The sequence below is a fragment of the Anas platyrhynchos genome, chromosome 5 (genome assembly GCF_047663525.1).
Source record: "Anas platyrhynchos isolate ZD024472 breed Pekin duck chromosome 5, IASCAAS_PekinDuck_T2T, whole genome shotgun sequence".
NCBI classification, from domain to species: Eukaryota; Metazoa; Chordata; class Aves; order Anseriformes; family Anatidae; genus Anas; species Anas platyrhynchos.
Genome location: NC_092591.1, coordinates 55,956,737 through 55,979,133, shown reverse-complemented (window position 1 = coordinate 55,979,133; position 22,397 = coordinate 55,956,737). Strand labels below are relative to the sequence as shown.

General features: G+C 38.3%; 1 protein-coding gene across 9 annotated transcripts in view; it reads right to left on the bottom strand.

Moving 5' to 3' along the window:
- Nucleotides 1-21,156, bottom strand: part of LUZP2 (leucine zipper protein 2) — a 245,354-nt gene extending 224,198 nt beyond the window's left edge. For 5 of the 9 annotated variants that reach the window (XM_072039153.1, XM_072039155.1, XM_072039157.1 and 2 more), the window contains exon 1: nt 1,064-1,161. The gene's annotated coding sequence lies outside the window, so the exon portion shown is untranslated. Of the gene's footprint in view, nt 1-1,063; nt 1,162-12,988; nt 13,050-21,025 lie in introns of those variants that run through there. The other 4 variants (XM_038179472.2, XM_038179469.2, XM_038179468.2 and 1 more) reach the window with 3 other exon arrangements.
- Between the last annotated feature and the right edge of the window lie 1,241 nt (nt 21,157-22,397).

Genomic DNA, 22,397 nt, shown 5'->3' with positions numbered 1-22,397 from the left:
AGATTTACAAACCAACATTTACATATATACATTTATATATATATATATATATATATGCACATATAGATGTGTGTCTTAAAATGTAATAAAAAATAATCTAGGAATTGGCTAGGTAAAGTACTTAAACCAGGCTTATTTTTAAATTCTCTTTATACAATATCCTATATCAGCTGTTCAGTCTTACTTATAATTCCTGAAATGGATCCCCCATTTCTCAGGGAAACTAACAAAGTTGTCTTCCAGATAAAAAACACTCCTTTGCTTCTTATTCCCTGTTCCACAGCACATACTAATCCAAGTGTCCTCCTCCCTGGTCACACACCTCTCTCAGTATTTCAGTTAATCCCATCCTACCAGGAAATAAATTCACACAAGGGAGGCAAAGGAACCTTTCACAAGAGCTCAGAATAAAGCTGCTGAGTCTAGGGAGATATACCTCTCCACAAAGAGGTTCTACAAAAGGAAATGCAACTGCGCTAGGGGCGTCTTGGTTCATATACCTCCCCCTCAATTAAGGCTCCTGAGAGAAGTCTGCTACTTGCTCCCCACCCATTCTTCCATCCCACTACTGAGCTCAGGATAGCATTGCAGCCTGAAAACCCTCACACAGTGAAGGTGAAGCTCAGGGTCAAAGCTGAAGTGCATCTTACTATCTCTAGGCCCAACAAAGCACGCTAGCCAGCCACACTAAATAAAAGATTCCCTTAACTAAAGGGATTTCAACTGCATCCCCCTTCCAACTTTTAATTCAATAGAAGACTTCCCAATTTACACAAAGCACAAGGATGAAGTCAGCTCAACATACGCACTCACAGCTTTTTTTTTTTTTTTTTTCAAATCTACACCACACCTATCAAACTCTCCCAAGTCTCAGAGATTTTTTATTTATTTACCTGACAAACAGTCACAATCAGAATTTTTCCTGGAACTGTCAGAGTGAAAGATGGGAGGTGCCTGTAAAACTGTCTGGAAGACAAAGTACTAATCATACAATTTACTTATTACAAATTTTTATTGCCTCAACAAAAAAAGGTACCATGGAATACTGAAAAAGATAACCCACCTTCAGATGTCCAAGCTCCTGCAATGCAATCTTTACACCCCTTGTTACAGATACAGCTAACCAGCAGGGATAAAATGCAGAGGACTGAGCAAAGCAAGGGTTGTGAAAAACATGAATAATAAGGAAAGCCAGAAACCAGAGACACTTGCTCAGTGCAAATGATGCATAAGCATGGTCAGAGCAGAACCTTTTTTGATGGCGAGGCGTAGTCACTACAATAACAACTTGCACAAATTTTATTGCTTCCTGAATAACCCCTCACCATCATTCTTTCTTTGTACTAAAGTTGAAAGGAGAGTCAATATGAAGGTAGCAAACTGAATTAGCTCATTGAATATCAAAGAAACCTTCATTACTGCTCAGCCACACTAGTCATTTCCAACTGGACTAGCAACATACAGGAAACCAAGCAGCAAAGAGCTAGCCTTTTACCAGAAAATCTGATCTGCAAGTGTTTTGCAAATTAATTGTAGGACACTTCCAGAGTATGTTAACGTGCATTCCCATGTCCTTCTGCAGCCACTAAACACCTTGCAGCAGAAAAAACACAAATAACAGCTCTGGGAACAGCTGTTAGAGCAAGGGCCACAGCAGGTTTTCAATATTACATAGTACTATTTAGAAGCTTATATCATTAACAGGAAAAAGTGTTAAGTACACTAAGCACCAAATCTAATCCAGCTCAGAGCTGTCTTCATCAAAAGCCATTTCCAGAGTGAGAACAAGTCTCACCCTTCAGTTTTATTCATTCATCAGATAGATATACTGCAAACCCTGCTTAACAAGACCTACCAAAAAAAAAAAAAAAAAAAAAAAAAAAAAGCAGCTATCAAAGAATCTTTATGATTTAAGAACTTTATCTACCATATCTGCACATTGAAGGATGCTCTACTCCTCCTGTTCTCCCACTGAACAGTCCTCCTCAGTTCAGTCTTGCTCGTGAAACATGCCAGAAAATTTCCCATGGGGAAGGGTAGCCCTCACCCATCTCACACTCACTTTCAATATTAGCAAAACTATGCATCTGCTCACAAGCCAAATTGTTCCCTGAAATGGCTCTGAAAGACCTCACATCTTTTAAAGAAAATTTACTAAGATTAATAGACCACAAAACCATTTAGTCTAAATTACATTAGAAAATGAGTAAATCAGCCAAGCAATTTCGTAAATTTGGTCTTCTAGAAAGCACGTAGTGGTACATTTCAGTTTCTCCCAAACACCGATGCAGGCAATTGTAAATCATCTAACTATCAAAAGGTAGAGATCAACTGCCACAATTTTCATGCCATGTTTTAAATATTTGCCAAAAAGAGTCTCAAAGAATAATCTAGCTTCAAACAGACCCATATAGGTCATCTATTCCAACTCATTGGCCCTGTGTAAATTGCAGAAGATGGAGCTGTATTTGCCATGCACATTTAAATACAGCCTGTTCAAGCCTTCAGGGGTCATTGCCAGACTTAATTGAACAGTAATTAAAGTTTTCCTGCAACATTAATTTTTTTTTGAAATCTTTTCAAAGTTACTAAGAGGGATAACTTGCAAGAAAAAAAACTTCAGCATATCATTAAGTGGGAGAAGATGACTATAGTAAAACAAATTCAGACTAAGGTTTGATTACTGACTGTAGGCTTTGACCCTCAAAACAAAATCAATTTCAATCGGCTGGACCCAGATATCTCTTCTTTTCTTCTTTTTCCCTGTTAAGGGAACAGAGATGGGTTTGGTTTATAAATACTTCAGGAGAGAAAATGTCTCAATATTTTGTACAATGAACTCTGCTCTAAAAGCATCTAAATATTAACATGCTGTCTATTACCATACAGTATGCAGAGACAGTGTATTTGATTCAGTAATTGGTTATTATGCTTCTCACTGAATACTTCAACTACAAAAAACTAGATATCCCAGGAGCATAAAGCTACAGGTACTCCAATGCCTGGAACCAAGATGTTTTTCACCTACTTTTGAAGCCATCACTCACTCAAAGCTCATGAATTCTAGAAGTTCAAGACTGAAGGGAGATGTTGCAGAGGAGGGGATGGTAAATTAGATGTGTGCCTTGTGTACAGGAAGTATAAGTAGTTTGCTGCTGTGGAAAGAGTGACCTTCCAAACCTGACCAGATTTGTGTATTGTCAAGTAGCATGGAACTATTGTTTCATTAACAGTCACTAAAACTATTCATCATAATTGCTGGTGAGCACCAAAACCATCTGTAGAGTACCTTAGAGTCTGCTGCATATTCATAGTCCAGCTTCTTTCTATTGATTAACATAGCATACTATAGTAATTTTAAATCAACTCACATTTATTTATTTTTAAACCGAGGCCAGAAGTTGGTTGATAACTTCTGTCTATTACTTAATTTTGCTGAACAGCTCTTCCTATTCACAAGCTTCTTCTGTTCATCCTGTAGCTCTGGTTCAAAGTATGTTCAGGAGAGCCCTACTTTCTGGGGCTTCATCTAATCAGTGGCACAAATAATTATTATTTTTTTCCTCTGAGATGGTGTTAGGGCTAATCAGAGAAGGTTATTTGATATATCTTTAAATATAATAAATGAAGTTTTATTGAAATCAACAGGATTCTAATCCACCCATTCTCAGGACTAAGCAATGCAGCTCTTTACACTTCTCCTAAAACAATAAATGCCTCTTCAAAAAAATAAACTAATTAACTGTGCAAACCTTCTCCCTGTATGAATAACTTGGGCAGGTAATTAACTCTGGCACTTCATTTTACTTTAGTCCTGCTTCTTGCAAATAGTCAACAGTTCTTGCAAGTGAATGCTGAGTCTTAGCATTTATTCATCTAGACACACAATTCTCCTGGAAAACAATGTGTACACATCATGGAGGAATCCAAACCCAAAGAAAGCTACAAACCCCCATGCTGCAGCTGAAGTTCTTTGGGGCTTGGGTTTAATCATGGGTTTACACCTAAGCAAGAGCAGGATGGGAATCAGTTTTGTCATGCATAATGAAATCCAACAGCCAACGTGCAAGTAGATAGCCTAAAACAAGCCCAACTTCATTTGTAAAAAAGAAAAGATGAAAAAAATGCTACATTAATGAGTACATATAAGGTGACTTAAGATGGCACGCAAGACTAAGCACTTCACTCCATATTTATCTATGTAGATATTAAAAAGACTATGTGTGATATTCAGACAAAACAGCTTTTGGCATGATACTACAATAGAATAGAGCAAAGTTAAAAATATTTATATGAAAACATATAATATGGTTGTGTGTTTCTGTATTTGGTTACCAATTACTCTTGATAAGAAGGTGCATACAATACACAGCTTTCCTTGCTGCATTGACATTTTATACCATGTATTTAGGTACAATATTGCTGTCTGACATGTGATCAGGGAAATACCTAAAGTTTACCTTGACCAACCATAATAAAAAGAGACTCTCAAAGTTCCTACTTTAGGTATTTCCCTGATAAGGGAAAACATATAAGGGAAAACATATAATACCCTGCTTTTTCCATTGTGCAGTCAAGACTTTTCAACGTTTTACATATTTTAACGCTACTTAACATTCATCCAGCTCCTATATAGATATATCTATGTTGCTGCTACAGTTGCAAATGGTAACCAAATCACAGAGGGAAAATCACATTTATCACACACTTTCTACAACCTCCATAACACCATTCCCTTTTCTTGTAACAACAGAGGAAGTTTGTTGTTCCTTTGAGAAGCAGGAGTCATTGACTCATCTGTCAAGTATGGGATTCATGTCATACTCTTATCCTAGCTGAACTGATAATACGCCAAATCCAAGGGAAACACCCTTGACCAGATCGTCAGCCTCATATTTGTGTGATGGTAACCTAAATTTCTGCTGCTGAAAAATCCTGAGAGGAACCTCTGTTGATTGAGTGAAAACTCCCCAGTAGTTTCTCCATCTTTAGCTGCTTCAGCATTCCATAAAGCCCCAGTAGATGAACACACTGAACAGGGCCAAGAAAAAAAAAAAAGTCTCCCAGTCAGCTCTGCGATCAGGGATTTAGGACTTGCAGCTCTACTTACACTATCTCAGCCATGCATCAGAAGTTGCAGCTCACGATTTTGTTCTCTCTACCCCTGCAATTGAGATTTAAGGCACTATGCCTCTGAGCAGTTCTCAGTGGAAACAGGATGTCTACAATTGTAATTCTTCTTGCATCACCAAGAGGTATATTTTGCTTTAACTGAAAACAGCCTGAAGCAAAAAAGAGAAGCCAGTGACATATTTTCTGCTACTCCTTCCCTCCACATAAAAGTTTCCAATTAAGCAATAAAACATCACTTTCTAAAGCTAAAAGAAAACAGATACAGATTCTGTACCTCCATGCTTTCTGTTATTAGGAGAGCGTAAGAACCGCAGAACATCATTGGTGAAACACAACAACCTATGCCTTTAAACTGAACGATCCTTGTATCACTTGCAATTGATTTGTTCATTTCTGATTAGCAGCAAGATTATGGAAGCCGTAAAATTCTCTATTAATATAAAAAGAAGAAAGGTCACAAGAAGAATTACCCTCACAACTGTGAGGTGATGATCCAAGTAGCAAATGTGCTTGACAGGAGACAAATGAAATGAAGCAGAGGTGAGATCTGAACAGCAACAAGAAGAAGAGCGACAATGATGGGTTTTGCAAGTTCTTGTGAACTTAAATTATAGGCTCTGAGAAATTGAGTATAGGACAAAGAGTTCAAGTAGTCCCATTTTCCCATTCTCAACCAGAACACTTGCAGGTTTACTATACAGTCAAACCCTGAAATTCAGGTCAAGGATAATCTACATCTCTGCTTCACCTTTCCCAACCTCCTCAGACTCCCACCTTTCTGAAAAATCTTTTGTCTGGTTACAGCCAAAGCAGCATTAAATAGATTAACCAAGCAGAGCAATTTCAAGTCATCTCAGTAGCAACTGAAAACAGCATTTAAATTCAATTCAGTTGTCATATGGGGGCAAAAACATTTGGAACTGCACAGTAACCAAATAGACTTCATATTTATGAAATTCATCTATTGACAATGGGAGGGCTTCAGGTTTTATCCTGTTTGTTTTATAACTGGGCACAGATACAGATTCACTCTCAAGTCTAATGACATTGTGGGAATAGTTTATAAGTTATTAAGAGATGCATACTTGCACAGATCTTTGACAAGATTTCTTGGACAACGAAGCTGGAAAAAACTCCTTCTTGTTTTTTCTTTTGCTCTTTCTGCAAGTTATAGCTACAGAGCATTTCAAGGAATTAGCTATGTCAGCACATCTGAACTACTTCAGAAAAAACACAGAGAATCAAGTTCACTTGGGTGCAGACAGCACAGCCCATCAACAGTTGCAGCATGGTAGCTCAGAGAACTAGTAAATCAAACCAGCTTCACTGCTGCAGGACAAGCTTTGAAAGCCTTTAAAAATTTGAGAACATTATGTAATTTACATTTTGTATTCTTCTTTGAAAACTGGCTCAGTCATTTACTACTGAACAATTACTAAGTTTGAGCATTTACACTGTCAGTATTTTGATGGGCTGCTTTTTAATTACAGCAGAAAGGATCAAAAAGTAACAATAATTTATTACAACAGCACTCGAACTGACAAAGCAAATTTCCTTGGTACTGCATTATAGCTTATAAAAACGCTGAGATCCCTCTAACAGCCTTAACTGAAAATGCAGAGTACACATACTTAAACAGAAAGTATTTTTAATTACAAGGAGCTCAGATTACATATGCTGTATTATTATTAGTTGAGCAATTACTTGAGAATTCAGTAAGTTAAAAGCACCACACACACAAAAAACTATGTTTTATGATCCACAACAGTGTATCATGTATTAAAGAAACAATTGCTGCAGCAAAATATTTCACTTTTACAGTCAGAAACACCTATTGAAAATTAACTGTGAAGTTTGAAAATACAAGCCCATGTAAGGCTGGCTGAACACCCTTTGAATCAGAGGTCAGTGTTTCATGGGCTAGTAAACTCTCCATTAGGAGATGAGTATTTTTATTACAAGATCAAAGTGTTTTCTTTTTTTTTCTTCTTTTTTTTTTTTTTTTTTTTTGTTTAAAGGCCCTTGAAACAGATCAACCAACTTCAAATTTATCCAAGCTATTAGGTGAACATAATATGCTTTAAGTATATTAACTACAGCTATCAAATAACATGCTAACTATGCAAAATATACCACTTCGACACATTTCCATTTTGGGAAGCTTTTCTTACATAAGGGTTGAGGGTGCTTATAGAAGTCTTATGATTTACAAGGGCTTATTCTATCCTCAAAGTTTGATATTTAAATACTGTATACACATTAGCACATTATTCCTCATTCCATGGTAGAATATCTGTAATCAATTCTGTTACTTGATATAGCATTTCCATTATAAATCTCTATCACTATCCGAGGATTATTTCATGCTTTTTCTCATGAAATTCCTGGCAATAGAGATCAGTATTTGACCCTGACTGAATGCAAAGCTAGTTGGAGACAGAGAATGCACTTAAACTTTGGGATAGGTGAAGAGTGCAAAGAACAACTAAAACAAATTCAGACTTTCCTCAGATATGTGCATATGAACCTGTATGATTCATTGAGTGTAGAGGAACAGATCATAATGCAGAATTAAATTTCCAAGTTTTCGGTGGCTATTTTCAGAAATAACCAGCCTTGCAAGAACATACAAGAGATATCATTGTGCTCTCAGAGTTTTATTTATACAGTCATGATTTTATTTAGACAATATATTTCAAGAGGAGGTAAAAGATATTTTCATCAGTAAAATTATGCTATACTGCTCTGCCTTTTACCATTGTATCTGTGCAGGTCTCCCATTATACAGGTCATAATGCTTAACTTTCATTATCGCATATTTCATTAATGTCCACTTAAAGAGCGCACTAGGAAAGATTTTTTACAGCTCTGGAAGCTCATCAAAAAAAAAAAAAAAACAACAAAACTACAAGAACACCCATGAGTTGAAGTAGTTGCATACCCATTCTGCATATTGCTATGGATGTTCATAACAGCGTGTTTCTCTATGTCTGTATTGAGAGGCTTCTCTTCCCTTCAATGCTTTTCTATAGTTGAGAAAGTCGGTACCTTCATCATTCTATTGCTATTTCAGTTTTTATATAACCACTACAAGTACTGCACATTGGAACTGAAGTCATATTCTAGAAAGTCACAGGAATACAAGAGAAATTCTCTCTAATGGTTTACAATAAATAATCTTGCTCAAGGCAGTGTGATGAAATTTACACTTTCAGATAGATGCTCTAAGAAAACCTGGCCAAATCCTTAGGTACTGCAGTAGCAGCAGTCTAAATTAACGGGTGAAGAACAGGTCAGAGAGATCTTTTTTCACCTATGATAATGGTAGCAAAGCTCTTCTGCTTGGCTCTGTCAGTGCCTTATCTTACTCTTACCCTCCTCCCACTACAAAGTTTTTTAGTAGAGGTAGGAAAAAAATAAAAGATTCATAGTGCACCAATTTCCCCATCCCCCCTTTTCATTGTTCACCTTCCATCCCATCTCTTTGATGGAAATAGCTGTTAGAAACAAGGCAGGAATCAGAGGAATTGGAAGGATTACCCATTTCAGCCCAGCAAACATTCAGCATACTATAAACATAAAAATCAATGGTTACCTAATACGTGCTGAGCTTCAGAAGTAATTACCTCTAAGCTCTTTTTCTCTTAACCTTCCTGTATTATTTCACGACAGGGTGGTGACAAAATTATGTCAGCACTATTTTATTTCATATCACCTTGGGCAACAATGCAAAAACAGGTAGAGAGCTTCATTCCAACAAGCTGGACAGACAAGAATAAGAGTCAGAAGGTAATTAAAACTAAACATGGGAAAACATCAGTAAGAATTTTTTAGTTTTTCATCTGCAGGCTGCTTTTCCTTCATTTAGTTTTGAAACACGGCTGTTAATCTGTCAACTTTTTCCCTCCATTTCTTATTTACTTAGAACACATACAGCACATATACACAGAAATAAAAGCTCCGTATCATCAATAATAGGCTTAAGCATTACTAAAAATCAAGAATTCAATTACTCAGAATTTCATTTTTAGAGCTAATAAAGAAAAACTGAACCTATCAGTATTAAATACCAAACAACTTATTCATCTTCTCAAAGATTAGCCAGTGGCGATTCCAGTTCTAAGCCAATATACATTCCTTGATCAATGTACCTATTTAACGTAGATAATCTGAGAAATAAGTTAGTATGTTTAAAAATAAACTGCATGCAGATTTATACAGTCATACTATGAAACCAGCCAATCAATCACTAGAAGTTCCTGATGATGGGATACAAAAGCAAAAATAAAGACCGAGAAGAAAACAAATTATTACTTTTTTTTTTCCGCCCTACAAGCACATCATGCCATGTGCAAAGTGATACAGATAGAAATTCATTCAGACTGCAGAAGCTTAGGACCTGGGGACTTTATCTGCTTCATATGATTGCTAACAAATTCAGTGAAACAGAAAGCGTTCAGAACTGAAACACAAATATCAAGAAACACATACAAGTAAATCAGGGCCTAAGATGTATTCTTTTCCTTCTTGTTCTTCAACAAAACACTAATTTCATTGAAAAAAAAAAAAAAAGTCAATAGTTACCCATTTTTTCCCCAAGAGGCTTGCATTAAAGTTACTTGCATAAAGGAATAGGCCTTCCAGAGCTGAAGGCAACAAATCCCTCCTAAGGCTACTGTTCCACAACCAGAACACTGTTTGCAGCGTTCTGCAAAAGACAGTTCTACAGTCATTTTAATACAGAAGAATTCTTGTGAAAAAACACCATCTTGGATTTGGCAGATTGTTTTGCTCCAACTCTTGTATACAGCCGCATTACTGAATAAAAGAAAAAAGCACATTGGTTCCTGTTTCTTCAGCAGCTGGATTAACATCAAAAGCTATTTATATGTAGTTTGGTCAATAACACAGTGTTATATGGATGGAGATATTGCAAAGGATTAGTTCTACAAGATTTTCACTTGCAATTGTACAATATACAACACCAGTTCCTTCTATATAGTGAAGAAGTTCTCTATCTATTTAGGACACATCACAACCTCATTTGTTAGATTTTTATGATCTGGCACTCCATACTATTTTTTGTTGGGAAACAAAGATTGGTCTCCTGTCCTGTTGGGAGAAGAACACCTGCTGTCAAATAGTTATTTTGCTTTCTATTACCCCCTCCATTTTCCAGTGATCCACCTTTCCAGTTTGTCCAATTATCATGTAATGATTTTCATGCAGCTCCCTGCTGTTCAAGCCTAAGCGACTATTTTCACCACTGAGGAGCTCCCCTTTCCATAAGGGAATTACAGGTTTTGCTTCAGACAATGCAGAAGCAGAGAAAAAAGTTCTGTATCTAAGTCTAATTAAATATTTGCCATGCTATACGAGTTCTTGCTCCTCTTATATCAGGCATTCATATAAGGAAGAGCAACGTGAAAGAGTACCATCCAGAAAAATCCTTCCTCTGTCATCTACAAAGCCATTTTCACATATTCCTTCAGCACCCCCATTCCTAATGAAGGAAAATGACATTTAGATGAACTTCATTTAAAAACACTAAGAGGATTGTAGCTCAGGCACTGCCATAGCATACAGGAAAAACTGTTACCTTCTCAGCCTCCTGGAATATCCTTTAGTATACTGTCTGCAACTGCAGTGTTGTGTTTCTTTTCCCCACCTACTTTTTTCTGATACTGCCTCCACTTTCCTAAATACCCCAGTTGTCCTCAGTTGGTTCTTTACAGGAAGGGTTTTCATCATCCATCTAATATAACTACAGCAGTAACATTATCATAACCTTTCTCGATGATACAAAATGACCTACTCATGAAGCTTTTTCTAATTTCCTCTGGACTCCAGACCTTACTTTCTGTAGTAGCATAAGCTGCCAACAAGCTAAGAGGAGGTACACAAAAACAATTTAAAATTACTTAGCATTGTAGAGCTCACTTCTGATTACTCTGATTATTTTTTTCTAAGTATTATTGCACTACTTCAAAAAGAGATCCTGGCCTTTTTATTATTATTATTACTACTTTTATTTTTATTTTATTTTTTTTTAGGACCAGTTGAGGCCCTGGAGCAGGTGGCCCAGAAAAGCTGTGGGTGCCTCATTCCTGGAGGTTTTCATGGACAGATTAGTCCAACCTGGTTTAGTGCAAGATGTCCCTGCCCATGGCAGGTGGATGGAACCAGATGATGTTTCAAGGTCCCTTCCAACTAGAGACTCCATGATTGTTATTCTGCTGCCTGAATATAACCACAGAACACAACCTTTAGTACCGTTATATCACTATTTGACCAGCCATGAGATAAAAAAAACCAACAAAAACACTACTCAAACAACTACAGGGCAGTTAGAAGCTACAGATCATAAGTCCCACAAAGGTCTGCAACAAAAGAGCTATCTAGTAGGGAGAAAACCTTCACAATAAACATCCACTGGTTAACTCCTTCCCTTCCCATGACTGAAGTAATTTGTTCAACTAGTAAAACCATAACACATGCCAAATCCCACTTCGCATCATTCTGAGTCACTGGTAATGAAGCAGAATTATACCCAGTGGCAACCTGAGGCAAATGCAGGAGTATCGCTGCTTGCAAGCATGACTTTCAGAGATAAGAACCTCAATGTACGTGCAGAAGGTGTTAACTACTGAGTATTCTTACCTTCATAAGCATGCTATACCTAACGAATTTCTTTTAGGTGCCAAAATGAAACAATGGTATTTTGAAGGTGTCTTGACCTGCTTTCTTATCTGGAATGAAACAGCAGGACTCCCTGATCTTAAAACTTTCTTACTGATTAAAAACTAGTAAGAAATCTACTTAATGATTTGTTTTTTTCCATTTCCATCTAATAGGACTAGGCAGTTTTCTGAACACTATGATCTTGAAAAATATTTTCTCTTTCTGAAGCAGCACTGCATCTCAGAAAATGCCTATTTTGATACTTAATTATAAGCAGGTTTCTAGAAATAGATGTCTCATTTATGAACCTGATTACAAGAACAGAAATTTTTATCCTTATTTTGGCTCCATATGCTGGTACTTTGAATGTTTAACAATCAAGCCTTCTGAAGCAAGCGTTTAAAAGAAACCAATTGATTCATAGAAGAATCCATAGCAATAAAATGATAGCTGAAAAACTCTAGCTACCACTTGGGTGGACAGATGTTGCATTTCAGTAGTTTCAATTCATCGTTGAATACTGAAGATGTACTTAACTCAATATTTTAGATATTCATTTTAGAACGGGTTCTTCACTTGAACAGAAAAATCATTCTTAACATATTTTAGTGAAGGATACTGTATAACAAACAAGATCTGAATAAGAGTAGTACAGAGCACACACACCATGCCAGAACTACAACTGGTTTTACCGTATCAGTACATATGTAGGAATTCAGATACATAGCTAGAAATTTAGGGTTCAGGCAAGGCAAAGGCAGCACTCTGAGCATGTGACCAACAATAAATGCAAGCATCATAGTGCTTTTTCTGCACATTGAGGAACCAAGAACTAGCTCTCAAAACCACATTGTACTTGGCTTCCAAGTGACACTACCTATGGTAATACTAACATGTATTTCTCAAGAGCCTTCAGGAAAATTTCTGTGCCCCCTACTCAACACAATAACGTAGTTCTCTCTGTACGTTAATAACCCATCCCTTCCCCTAGCCACCCACCGCTACCCCCCCCCCTTTTTTTTTTTCCCTCCAAGCCCCAAGCACTGTATCTTACGACCCTTGGCACTTGGGCAGCAACACAGTTCGGAAGGGATTAAACTTCCCATCCAACTCAGTTTGGCCAAAAGATGCTTTTAGATACACAGCCACCAACAGCAGCAAGCTAAGAGCTCACCAGTGTCACTCTGGATCACACCATCAGCTGCATACCCCCCAGGCACCATCAGATCAGGAACCTGAAAAGGAGAGAAAGAGGGACTCACTACCTCAACAGACTCAGCTTTGGTAATGAAGGGACTTGATTCTTTCAGCAAGATCATTTACTTCACAAGACTTGATGCTTCAAAGTTCAGCAGCAGACCCACATCTTTTTATACCCTCCTTGCTCCCCAAGAAGAGCACACTTCAAGCCTTGGATCACATTTTAACAGTTAAATAATGCTGGCTGAGCTTTTATCCCTTTATCATTTGAATGGTAAGTGAACATAAGCCATTCTGATAGAAAAGTTGGGCTCGTACACTTTAATACCCATATTAGAACTTGCCTGTATGATACAACGGGGATTGCTTCATAGAAGCTGATGTTTTGCCAAGGCCCAATCAAAGCAGCAATCAAAAAGCCATGCTTCCTCAGGTCATTGACCCCTTCCCCTAACACACACAGGTATTAATCATCATTTTCTGACCATATTGGCTAAATCACAACACAAGGAAAAATCTTAGTTACCTTCCGACTGCTACCAAAGTTACAACAAAGCCCTTTAGCTGACACCAGTGTATTTACCTATAGGGTTTGACAATATAGTTCAGAGTATTTTATTTTTTTTTAAATGGTTCATCAATCAAGTTCTTAAGTGTGCTCACTTCATGATCTGCTGCTGTTAACCTAAGCCTAATTCCAGATGTACATCAAGCATAACAACAAGGGGCAGGCATCATTCATTTCAACAGCCATAGCAGGTCACGTCACTAAACACCTTTGAAACTAAATTTTTAGCACACAGCAGAGAATATCAAGAGCAACACAAATAAAGAAATTCTCTGAATGAAAACCATAAAGCAATATATACAAGTATTTTTTCCCCTCTTGGATATTTGAAATAGATGCATGTAATTTAGTCATGGAATTACCCACTCAGATCTACTGCCCTGTGACACTGGCAGTTAAGAATTATTTCAGTACCTGGAATAAGCATAGCACTTCAGTATTGTGCTAGTAAAAGTCAGTGCCCCTCAATGATTTCTATACATCACCAGTAATATTTATCTATTTTTCCCCCATGTTTGTTTAAAAGAAATCAGTATTACACATCTTTTCTGTATCCATTACTTCCTTTATTCTGGTTTCCTGTTAGCTTATACGACAGAAGGCAAAGGCCAGAGTCTCAGCCCTCTCCTTAAGTGTAATTCTTAAGAATAAAAAAGTGTTAATTCTTCTGAATAAGTTGAGCACAATAAACTTTGACACAAAATATAAATTGAAGGTTTGGGTTACATACTCTAGTGAAAAGTTGCGTTACCACAGCTGGAAGTGTCTCAAGAACCACTCACAAAGAGAATGGCGAACAATATTTCTGCACTAGTAAGGTAAACATCACTGAAAAGTTGTACAATCAGAATTTCACTGGAAAGGTATCTTTTAGACTAAGTACCTACCAGAAAAGTTTTTGTATCAACAAATTCTTTTCTGATGCATACTAAAGGAATTTTCCTTAAGATCTGTATGCTTATAAACTGCATTTCAGAGTGACATGCTTGTTTTCTAAACTAAGCGTAATATTAATAAGTTGTATTGTTTATTTAACTACACAATGCAAAGAAGTTGCAAGCCTAAAATATTTCTCCCTTCTCTTTAGTTTTGAAAAAAGAATACTTCAGCAGCCTTAGGATATACATGTGAAAGACCAACTTGTTGAACAGAAACACCATTCGTTCTATTTACACCACCTTGAATGAAACCATCTACAATCTTTTAATAGGAAAATAAAGCATGTCTTCTTTTTTGTCAGGATACACTGGTTACTTTTAGTCATTAGATCAACCAATTGCTCTTTTTTTTGCTGAGAGACAGAAAGAACATACCATTACAACACAACTTGATGCTTTATTTAAACATAGTAGCTCATTCTTTCATGAAATGATACACTCACTCTCATTCATTGTTCTCTAAAATCTGTTAACCTCACAGAAGTGATTTTCTTTCTCTCTCTCTTTTTTTTTTTTTTTTTTTTAAAAAAGAATGGTCCTAAAGTAGCAATGCTTAACTTCCTCAAACGGTATTCAAAAATATCCACTGACTTGTTTTTACCTGCAACCTATGTTCAGCTTACACCTGTTCTTGATGGCTGGTGAGATGATACTTCAGGCATTAGTGAAACTTCTTAAACACTTCATAGAGAAGTAATACATCAGAATCAGATGCAATAACATGGTAAAAGTGTGATCCCGCCACATCTCACAACCTAAGAATCTGGAAATCTGTTTGAATTACATTTTGTTGTTCAGTAAAGTCTCGTTCTCAGTCCCTTTGAGACTTTAGTCAATTATCTAGATTACACCAATGACTACCGTGGTGCAAGTAAACATCTTTTTCAGATAATAGAAACAATTTTTGGTCTTTTTCACTAGTCATCATATGACCTCCTTTGACCAGTGCTCATCTCAGGGCACTGCTAAGTTTCAGCTGGAGCAGACACAATAGCAAGATTTTTATTAGCATGTACACTTCAATACTATGCTATTCCATGGCACCATGAGATAGATCTGTATCACATAATGGTAGACATATCATTCATATCATCCTAGAGTATCTTCACAATATTAGAGTGACACTACATGAACTCACTTTATTTACTACACAGCTAGGTAAGAGGAAATATATACATTTTAAAATAACAAATGGAAATCGAGGATTTAAATTATTTGGTTTGCAACATTTGCTTGGTTAATTATATATATATATGTAAATACATATAAAGACTGCATGGTCTCTTCACAATCTCTTTTTTGACTCTATTAAACCAATCATTCCACTTGGTTCTTCTGCCATTAGTTCCTACCCTAAACTGACAACGATGTTTGCCAGCACTGATGGGTCTGAATATATTTTCTTTTGCCTAGGTAACAGGGACTAGTAAATACCCCATATATTTATTTTTATATACAAATATAACTCTTCCTTCTTGTTAAGCATGCACACAGATAAGGATAGAGCTATTCCTAAATAATCTGTAACATTCTCAATTTAAAAACATCTTAAGACTTTACACTCAGCTATTCTCTTCTTTATCAAGGAAAAATAAATCACATCAGAAGACTGATACAAGTGACATGTTCAGAGAGAAACAACACTATGACTGACCCTGCTGGAGAGCACTGTGAAGCAGTCCCCTTTGATCTCAGTATACAATGCAGTTAGAGCCATGACTGCACTGTGTATCCAAGTTACCTTATAAACTAGTGACATTTGGACTACAATCACATCTCAAAATCAGCTGTTATACAACACAATTGTACAAGGCATAACATAAGTATTAACTGTTGGCCAAAGGCAAATCAGCATATACAAGCAGTTCACTCCCCCGAGCATCATAATCTACCTATACACACACGCTGATGTCTGTTCTTCCCTCAGTAATTTGCCATAATCTTGTTTCATCTGGATGCAGTGGAGATGAAATTTTTATACATTTGCTCCCTTACTAATTAGGACAGCGTACCTGCTAGCTCCAGATCCTCAGCTAGCAGCCTTGCTATTTAATGAAAGGCTGTGCCCTTAAATTGAGAAGAGCTAAGAGCCAGACAAGGAACAATTATGTGAAAGATGTGCTAAGGTTATTAAACTGCCTGAAAATGTTCATCTGCTCTACAAAGACCTTGAAAGCTCCAAGAAACTCTTTGATGTTCTCTATCATAGATACAGTAGTGCTTCACTGAATGGCTACAGCCACCTATCATGGTATTATCACGCATGCTCCTTTCAAAGGTCACAGTTATGGAAAAGCACCAGATAATTGAAGACTTCTTGGACATCTTTCTGAACAAATTTTGTGACATGGCTTCACCTCACAATTGCCTTGCTTGTGACCTCTAGGTTCTGTCACTACAATATGCTCTACTTGGGGTCACTGTTAAATAATATTCACATGTTCCAACATGAGTTACCATTAAAACAGCTCCTGGGGTTTTGTCATGATGGCCACGTTCTGTAACCTGTACTCTTAAAGAATCGTACTGAAATACAGAGGACTGAAGCATCCATGTAAAGCATGGAATTCTGCCTTCCTCACAGTGACTCAGATCACCACAGTCAGCTACTTCCTCCCATCTTACACCATGATCTTAAAACAAGACCGCATTTCGAGTACTTACTTTCCCAATGGGAGACAAGAAAAACAGACTTTCTGCTCCTGTTTTGTAGAAAACTTGGTAACTCTTTGAGCTTTGCCTGCACCACCCTGTCAGCTCAAGTTTTTCAGCACTGCTGACAAATCAAAAAAGACTCAGATTAAATTTTAGTTTGCAATACATTGGAAAAATTGAGAAGCCTGTAGCCACTCTTCTATAGACAGATGGTTAGATGGTTCTATTCATACCATAGTACATCAGAAATAGAGAAGCAAAAAATAAGCATCAGAAAAAGCAACCCTGTGTAACTGCAAAAAAAAAAAAAAAGAGAGAGAGAGAGACAAAACTCTCTAGTTCATCCATTCCTAACCATCCATCCACTTAATAAGTAATGCACCCAAGGAATAGGCATGTTAGGTGTTTCCCATCTGGAACAGGAGTGAGATGCAACTGATGCAATTAGGCATTACCAGATGATATAAAAACAGCTTTCTCTATAGTATATCTTCAAGACAGGCAGTAGCCCATTCAACTAGGAATGCTTTACACAATTGTTAGCTTTCAAAGCCTTTATTTATTGTCTGTAGGAGTAGGTGATAACGTAAGAAATACATTACTTCTTGAGTTGTTAGACTACACTACATCTGTTTCCTTCTGGTAGTCAGAACTTGGAAATTTAAGTGCAAATACCACATAAATACAATCTAATTATTTTAATGCAATCAAGTCTCAGGGTATATTTTGTTTGTATACCTGAGATAAACAACTTTTTTTTTTTTTTTAAACTGCAGTAAACCACTCTGCTCCATGCTGCAGCCACATTAAAGACAGAACTGTAGTGGGTTTACATGGCAAGGTTTTGGTACCAGGGGGCCATAGAGGTGGCTTCTGTGAGAAGAATCTAGAAGCTGCCCCATGTTAGGTTAAGGGCCCTACTACTGACCAGAGCCAAGCCAATAAGTGGCGGTGTTTGCACTTGTGTGTGTGAGAACATGTTTAAGACATGGTGGGGGGGGCGGGGGGGGAGAGAAAAAAACACTGTGCCGCACAGCAGCTCAGAGAGTGAGAGGAGTGAGAAACAGCCTTGCAGGCATCAAGGTCAGTGAGCAGAAGTCCCCTGCAGCCTGTGGTGAGGACCATGGTGAAGCAGGCTGTCCCCCTGCAGCCCATGGGTCCCACATGGAGCAGGGTTCCACGCCACAACCCATGGAGGAGACTGCAGTGGAGCAGGTGGCCCTACACCAATGGAGGCTGTGGCCTGTGGAAGACCCCTGCTGGAGCAGATTCTGGGCCAGAGTTGTAGCCTGTCGAGAGGAGCCCATGCAGGAGCAGGGGGTCTGGCAGGAGCTGCTGCCTGCGGGGGACCCAGGTTGGAGCAGCTCCTGAGGGATGGACCCCGTGGTACAGAGCTGTGTGAGAGCAGTGCTTGAAGAGCTGCTGCCTGTGGGCAGCCCACATAAGATCAGTTCAGCAAGGACTGCATCTTGTGGGAGGGACCCCGCAGCACAGGGGGTGAGAGTGACCAAGAAGGAGAGGCAGAGAAGAAGCACTGTAGACTGACCATAACACCCATTCCCCTGTGCCACTTCAGGGGAGGAGGTGGAAGAGGCTGGATGGGGGGAAGGGAAAGGTGCTTTTGGTTTCTTTCCTTTTTTTCTCACTTCTCTAGCTTGTTAGTAATAGGCAATAAATCTTACTATCTCCCTCTGCCGAGTCTGTTTTGCCTGTCACGATAATTACTGCACAATCTCCCAGTCCATATCTCAACTCTTGAGCCCTTTTCATTGTATTTTCTGCCCCTTCATCTTTGAGCAGGAGGAGTGAGAGAGCAGTTGTGGTAGAGCTCAGCCGCCCACCAAAGTAAAACCACCACAAGAACCAACAAGATTTTATCAAGAGCAATAGCCAGTTGAACCCTGCATAAGAGCTGCAATGCCTCTCAAAACAGATCCTGCAGATATTAGAAACATTGACCACAGAAATAATTATGGGTTAGCATACTAGCAAAATACACTGTAATTTCCATAAATTTTTAAGCAGTCCAATTTAGCACAACTGTAACTACAGAGGCAAAGCTAGTAATGAGATTTTGTCAATGTGCTTTTTTTGTTGTTGTTCAAACTAACAGCACTTCTGTGTTGAGTTGTTCAAATTAGCTATGGTGTTCTATGTACACACAGGGTTTTTTGTATGTTCATTAGAACATATGAACCCCCACACCAAAGACAACTCTATTACCCTCACGCTAATGATTTTTCTTTTTGTTTTGAGTGCAGATTTATTTTTTTTTTTCTTAAAACAGGTTTCCAATCCTTAGCAATCTACTGTATTTACTCCCTCTAAAGTCAGGATTATCGTGCTTCAAAGAACAAGAAAACGAAAAGAGGAAAAACCTTACCAAGCACTTCACCAAAGCTGGGGGGGTGAGGGGGGGAGGAATAAATTAATGTCCTTAATCTTACATAGTAAGAAACACTTGGCCTCAAATGCTTGTTAACTCTTTTCACATGATAGTTATCTACAGGAGTAGTACTTCCTGGGATATTCCATACTTGAAGATATTATTTTAATGTTTTGTACCAAAAAATACATTTGCAGCAAATTTGTGGTTACCTGCTGAGAGTGATTACGCTCTCTGATTTTCCTCCACGTTTAGTTTTGCGTTAACTGTATTTCCTAGTCTCCTCCATGTCTAACCTGAATTCTGACTGGATATCTGAGTGTAGAGAAATTAATTCAGTTTCGTTTCAATGTAAGTACACTCTATGAGCCCTTTCGTTTTTGTTCACAAACTCAAGATGTTCTAATATAAATAATAAAATACCAATTTCTTCACAGTTCAAAATCCCTTGTTATTGTTCAGGTCTTGCTGGTTTTGATATTGAAGACAGCTACTGATGAGAAAATATACACCCTTTATAAGTGGTGCTTCATCACATAGTTCACACATTCACTGCTCTTACTCTAAGTACATAAAGCTCTGCTCACACTTGAACAGTAGTGTGATTTCACCCACTTAATCTGGGATGGTACCCATTCAAGCAGAAGGGGAGTCAAGATAAATATGTATTACTACATCTAATCCTAGTCTCAAGCATTTATCTTCCCTTCAGTACAACTCTTGATCTACACCATATTGGAGCTTGAATACTGTTGCTGAACATAAATTCTTCTACATGCTTGTTGAACACAGGCTTTTATGTTAGAATTTATCTTAAACTGGTGGTTCTCTTCCCATTTGTAGGTGCTGTGGATACTTACTGTCTGTTTCTTTAAGACAAACATCAAACAGACACAAAATTACTGAGATGGAAGCACCACCTTACTTGTTGCCAACAGCACACGGTATTAGCTGTAAGCAAACAGCAACAACCTGCTACTTTTATGAAATTCCCTTCAGCTTTTAAGACAAGTTTGGTTATCTTTTGAAGACAGTAAAATTCATGCTCCGTGACTAGGCCTCACCTCTTTCTTTAAGGATTTCAAGAATATTTTAACACCTTTTCTTATTGCTTGGACTTGCTGACTGCTCTCTAGCTCAGCAGAAGCCCTTCTGAGCCAAACACACACATTTTATACGGATTCCAGCAAGCCCAGCAACACAGGCTGTATTCCAAAATCCTACACAAAAGCAGCACCTCAGCTGAGGCCTTCCTGCCCTAACAGAGGACCACATACACTAAGCAAGGCAGGACTGCTACACCCAGGTAAAAAGGGCTTTTCATGCTACCTTTGCAGCTCACTGTTGAGCTGACAACCACGGACCACGACTCCCTCATTTCATTAGTTCAAAAATACCCCTCTGTCATTTGTTACTCTTCTCAACCTTCCAGCAGAAGCACTAAAACATTTTTTAGAAACCTACCTCTGACTGGTTTGCTGACCATGCACATCCTTCCAGGGCCCTGCCAGAGACGGAGGATTTACTTTAACAAAGAAAACAATGCATCAAAGAGGACTGCAGCAGTATCCTGTATGCTCTCTCCCACAAAAATCCCCCTTTCTCCTGACAAATTGCAGAAACATCCCTGCCTCTGACGATCTGGTGTGGAAATGTGCCACAGGTGTGGTGCCAGCCCAGCTGGCAAGGCCCCACCTGCGGCTTGCCATCTCAGCCTGCTCACCGCCCTGCACTGGGCCTCCAGCTGCCCCTGCCTCAGTCATTCACCCTTCTGATCATCACTCAGCCCTAATGAGGCAAATCACTGACTGCAGCCCAGCTACTGCCACCGATTTTTCCCTACCATGGCTGGCAGCCCAGCATGTGGGACACCAGCCCTGGCAGCAGCGGGAAGCAGGAATCCTATGTTAGGAAATAAGAATATGTTTTGAAAGAACACCAGAAATTACACAGCTGTAGTGGTATTAATTCTATCCCCTACCTGTCAAATGCTATTATTCTAGAGATGCTTCTTCTAGGGAGCAGAGGTTATCAAATGAGTAGTAGAAAAGGTAACCTGACAAGGAAATCACACAGCACCTGGGGACTCCTTTCGCTGCCAGCCCTTTCCTGTGAGAGTGCTAGTGGCATCACGTCAGGCTCCAGAAAGGATATCCACAGTTCCTCAGAGGATAATTTAAATTATTGTTATACTGAAATAAGGAATGACACTAAAGCGACCGCAAGGAAGGAAAATGTGTTGATCTTGCTTGTGATCAACTAGCTTTGCTATCTCAGCTGAATCTCCAGGCCTGGGTGCCCCCAGCGTGAAAAGCACTCTGCAGCCAATAACACAGGCAAGGATCTCAGTGAAGTAGCATTTTTATTTGCAATTGCAATGGCAGGCATCCTGTGAGCAGAAGCACAGAACAAAAGTATATCATAACCTTATATTCCTTGTTGCCCAACACTTATTTTGTCCTGTTTCCTCAATAGCTGAGTACTACGGGTTCACAGACTACTCAAAGCTTATTACTATACCATATATGTACAAATTTATTTGATCAACCATTAATTTCTCTCTTGTTTTTTTTTGTTTTTTTTTTTTCTTTTTCTTTTTCTCTCATGACTAGAGGGCCCATGGTTGTTAGTTTTTACTGATTTCTCACTGCTCGTCTTGTTTTTCGTAGCTATCCTCCTTATTTTGGGACAGTGGGACCTTCCCCTTATCTGCTTAACATACTGTTATGCTTGCACAATCACTTTTGATTGTGCCAGGTTAGTGGAATTTTCCACTGCAAAAACTCAACTTTATTTCTCAGACCAGTGCTTGGGTATGCAGGATAATCAGGGGCTT